The sequence below is a fragment of the Suricata suricatta genome, chromosome 9, assembly GCF_006229205.1.
Source record: "Suricata suricatta isolate VVHF042 chromosome 9, meerkat_22Aug2017_6uvM2_HiC, whole genome shotgun sequence".
Lineage (NCBI taxonomy): Eukaryota > Metazoa > Chordata > Mammalia > Carnivora > Herpestidae > Suricata > Suricata suricatta.
The window spans coordinates 113,407,268-113,412,454 of NC_043708.1; the positions used below are offsets into that span (position 1 = coordinate 113,407,268).

At 40.7% G+C, this 5,187-nt stretch overlaps 1 long non-coding RNA gene across 1 annotated transcript in view; it reads right to left on the bottom strand.

Moving 5' to 3' along the window:
* Positions 1 to 929: 929 nt before the first annotated feature.
* The window catches only part of LOC115300904, a 4,796-nt gene continuing 538 nt past the window's right edge, over positions 930 to 5,187 (bottom strand). The window contains exon 2 of the long non-coding RNA XR_003912915.1: positions 930 to 1,198. This is a non-coding gene — a long non-coding RNA (uncharacterized LOC115300904). The remainder of the gene's footprint in view (positions 1,199 to 5,187) is intronic.

Sequence of the window (5,187 nt, forward strand, 5' to 3'; positions counted from 1 at the left end):
CTGAGCATCAGAGACCCCCTGCCTTTAGATACAATCTCAGTCATCTTGCAGCATCAGCATTTCCTGCATGTAGATGGCAAAGTCTGGGAACAACCTTTCCTGGGAGGCAGCCAAAATCTGGAGCTTTACTCTGAAGTCTTGGTGAGGGGGCCTTCAGACAGAAAATGAGCAACCATTTCCAGGTCTCAAGGAAGTACTTCAGTTTAACCTAACAATTGTAAGAACATGAAGTTTTTTGTGATCTGGTCCTATCAAGTTAAAATATTCTTCCATTAAAGCAGCCATGATGAACTTGAGTTTTAAACAATGATGAGCTGACTCTTTTGGTAAATTTCTTTATACAAGCATACCTCGGAGATAATTATGCACTCAGTTCCAGTCTATAGCAATGAAGCAAATTTCACAATAAAGCAAGTCAAATTAATTTTTTGGTTTCCCAGTACATATAAAAGTTATGCTTTTTACACTATTCTGCATTTGCTAAGTGTGTAAATAGCATTATGTCTAAAAAAAAATCTACATGTTAATTTTAAAATACTTTGTTGCTAAAGACGCTAACCATCATCTGAGCTTCCAGTGAGTCATAATCTTTTGCTCGTGGAGGGTCTTGCCTTGAGGTTGATGGCCACTGACTAATAAGGTTGTTGGTTGCTGAAGTTATGGGGAGCTGTGCAAATTTCAAATAAACTGATGGGCTAATTCTGCTGATCTACACTGCAGGCTAGCTTTTCTCTCTAGCCATTCTACCTTTTCCTTCTTTCCACTGGGCAGTCTGCATGTCTAATTCCATCTTGAGGCTGCTTCCCAAAGAAACCATCTGGTGGCAGTTATAGTCTATTCTTCCTCCAATTTAACCTTGCTAATATATCCTTGGAAACTCCTAAAATGAAAGAAAAGTTCAAATACAGGAACAGTGTAAAGTCGGAGAGTCCAGATTTCTAAAGTTTTTATTTAGGAGACAAAATGTTGGGAACCACTGAGTTAGAACATAGGCTCAACTTTTGGCAGACCAAAGCACATTTCCATGAAGAAAGTAGTTCATTCTCCTATAATAGTGCAGAGGGTGGTTCAGGGTGGATGAGTGACTCCACACCATGAGGTTGTTCACAGTGCAGGTTCTTTATGCTTGTTCTGTGATTGCCTTTGGTGCTGCCCTTGTTTGTTTCTATGGTCAAAGCTGGCTTGCAGAACTGTCCACCTTCCAGCCCACAAGAGAAAGGAAGAGAAGACACAGAGGGAAAGCAATTTTTTTTTTACATGGTTACACCTAGCTGTAAGTAGGCTGAGAATTTAGTTAAGGTATTTAGAGTTCCAGCCTTTTTGAAATACTGAGATATAGTTTATCTACAATGTCTCTTATCAGAGATTTGTCAGACATGATTCAAATTCTATCTTAGAAAATGTTCTATACACTTCTGCTTTGGGTTAGGATATAAAGAACCCTAAAGACCTTCACCCCTGTGGTTAATATGAAAAGGCAAAATGTGTTTATATTTTTCTGTGGGATTAATTCAGACTGTCTATACAGAAAACTTGAACTGAATTCCAGAGAGAAATAAGCCCTTCATAAGAGAGCAAAGAGCTGTGCAACTTCCATACCTGGGAGGGATGAATGGGGAAGATGTAGGTTGGAAGTTGGACTTAGTCTGTCATCATTGGAGAAAATATGCAGGAATGAGAATAAATCAGTTTACCCTTTAACGTCTGCTAGGATGGATTGGAATGTGAAAATTGCAAATACAAAGTCAATCACTTGTTCCAACAATTTTCTCCGTGCATCCTGCCCAAATTTTGCTAAGGTGGCAGCAGATAGAAAGCTGGGAGTGTAGTCCTGTGCATTCTCAGAATGATTAGATTCCGGAGCCCTAACAAAGCTAAATCCAAAGGTGAACCAAAAATATCTGAAAGTACAGCTCAATCCCTCCTAATTCAAATACTCAAAAGATTTTTTAAAAAATGTAGTGATAGTGGACGTTAGAGATTGGAAATCACATGTGAATTCAATATAATTAAAGTTGAGGTCCAGCACCAATTCAGCTCAACTCTAGAAGGAATCTGAGGGACACTTTCCAGTCAAATTCCAATGTGTATGTGTTTTTTTCTGGACACCAACCAATTCTCCAACACCAGCTGGCTGTCTACAATTAAACTGAATCCTGACACTTTGGGGCTAGCTTGCAAATTGACACTTACAAATAGCTTCCCACAGGTTAAGGGCTCAGTCCCACAATAATGCCTCCACACTCCCACTTCACACACCAATTGCAAGTCTAGATGGTCACTTCTCCTTCAGACTGACCAGATGTAGATCATTGATTCCAACAACCCCCTTTTTGGGTTTGATTTGTTTACTAGAGTAGCTCAAAGACCTCAGAGGAACATTTTTCTTAGTAGATTACCAGTTTATTATTGAAGAGTATAATTCTGCAACAGCCAGTGGAAAAGATGCATAGGACACAAAGTATATGGGAAGGAGCACAGAGCTTCCATGTCCTCTGGGCACTCCACACTCCTGGCACCTCCATGCATTCACCAACCCAAAAGCTGTCTCAACTCTGTTGGTTTTAGGTAATTAAGAAGACTTTCTCATGTTAGCACAATTGATTAAATCAGTGGCCATTGATGACTGAACTCAATCTTCAACCTCTCTCCCCTCCCCAAAGGTGGGAGGAGAGATTGAAAGTTCCAACCCTCTAACCATATAATTGGTTCCTCTGGAAACCAACCCTCATCCTTAAGCTACCTAGAAACTTTCTAAAAGTTGCTTTATTAATATAACAAAAGACACATTTATTGCTCTCAGCATAGGACATCCTAAGGTCTTCGGAAACTCTGTGCCAGGAATGAGACAAATACCAGGTACATATTACCAGGTTGCTTTGTTGGCTCAATTGGCTCAGTGTCCAACTTTTGATTTCGGCTCGGGTCATAATCTCACAGTTGATGAGATCAAACTCCATGCCAGGCTAACACGGGGGGAGCATGGAACCTGCTTGGGATTCTCTCCCTCTTCCTCTGCCCTTTCCATACACCCTTTCTCTCTCAAAATAAATCATTAAGCTTATTTTTTTTTTCCCTTAAGAAATGGTGGCCTAACTTCTGGGGCATAGATCCTCAGTCCAAGCTAAAGAAAGACTCTTAATACTCTTATCCAAGAAAGGTAGTAATTCCAGTTTTTCCTACTGCTTTGTTTATTACTAAGGACCTGCTTAAGTAGGGAATAGGGAGGAAACTCACTAAGCCATGACCAGTGAGAAGCAAGAGAGTCTGTATGTGTTCCCAGGAGCCAGCCCTTTACTATTTTGTAGTCAGGTGACACTAATCACTCCAATGGAAGATGAATGTAACCTGCATGGCGATAACCATTTCCCCTCTGACCCCAGAAAAGCTGGCTCCAGAAGATTGGGATCAATCTGAATGCTTATTGTTGCATTTACTTTTACCAATATACATATAAAATTAATACAAGACAAAATTCCTTCTGGGGTCCCCATCTGGGGAACTATTCCCACATGTGATTATCCAAAAATAAGCCATTCCTATTATTATGTGATAAACTCCTTCACTTCTGAGGCTTAGGAGTCCATCCTCCTGTGTGTTTTTAGAATCTTTCCCCAGTCTTAATGTTTTATAGCAGTGAAGTGCCTCCTGATCATGTCCAAGTGTGTCTTTCACTGTATCTGTTTCTGATCAGTTTACATTTGCTTGGCCCTGACACTTGGGCCAAGTTTTCATTTTGAGTGTAACTGTACTAAATCTTTTCCCCCAAATCAGTATAATAAGGGAGTGGTATGCAATTAAAAAATAGTGGCTCAAACTTCAAAATTTGATGAAAAATATGAACCCACAGCTTCACAAAACTCAATGAATATCCAGTTGGATAAAGAGAAAGAAAATCATATCTATGTTCATCATGGTTAAACTGCTGAAAACAAAGTAAAGAAAATCCTAAAAAGCAGCTGGAGGAAAGAGATACATACCAGGATAACAATGATTAAAAAAAAAAATGATACTGACATATTATCGGAAGCAAAACAACCAAGAGGAAACTAACATCTTTAAAATATTGAGGGGGTGCCTGGGTGGCTCACTCGGTTAAGCGTTCGGCTTTGGCTCAGGTCATGATCTCAGGGTTCGTGGGTTCGAGCTCCGCATCGGGCTCTGTGCTGACAGCCAGCTCAGAGCCTGGAGCCTGCTTCAGATTCTATATCTCCCTCTCTCTCTGACCCTCCCCTGCTCACGCTGTCTCTCTCTGTCTCTCAAAAATAAATAAAAAATAAAAAATAAATAAAATATTGAGAAAGGTTACAGATTATAGTGATGGCTGAGTAATGAATATTGATAGTGAAAATTGTGCCAATAATGCTAAACTCGACAAAAGTTTGTAAATGGTACTAGAGAATAAACAAAAGCAGGCAGAAATTAAGGGTCCATACTAGGTGATACCCACACCTATATGGCTTTCTCTAAAAGCACTGCCAGAATACACAGCACAGAGCAGACCAATCTCAACCAAAAAGCTGAAGTCTCATTGACCTTGAACTCCAGGACTGCCATGAAGGCATGAGCTATGAACAGGAGTCCTATAGGCTGTATTAACTCTTTTCAGATCTTCACTTCCTAAACTATGCATGTGTATGGTAATGATGAGGTTTTGGGGTGATGATGGGGTTCATGGGGTCTGGAACCAATGGCCTTGAAGGCATCTTTGGTGCAAAAGATAATTTTGTTAAAACACAGGGACAGGACCTGTGGGCAGAAAAAGCTGAACTGTAAGTGTGGGGTGTGACTGTTTTATGAAGTCGGTGGTGGGGGTGGGGGAGGGAGATATAAAGTCAAGAGGGAGTTTCCAAAGAGACTTTCACACACTAAACACTTACTGGGCCTAACAATTGTCGAGTTAAGTAAGGTTGCTTTCCCCTATAGTGTCGAGGGCCGCCAAGTTTTCTGTCTGCCTCAGGCAAGGATTATCACTCCGTTGAGAGAGACAGTAAACAAGATTTGCATCTGGAGGCTGGAGATTGCCAAAATAACTTTGGCGACTGTCTTGCTGAGCTAGACGTGAGTGGCCAAGGCACACAAAAGATCAAAACCGTATTCAGTGTTAGTTCTCCATCCCCCAAGATTGCTGAGGCAAAGTCGGGGCGCTTCTTTGATATGCATTCGACTCTGTAGCCTGCCTAGGTC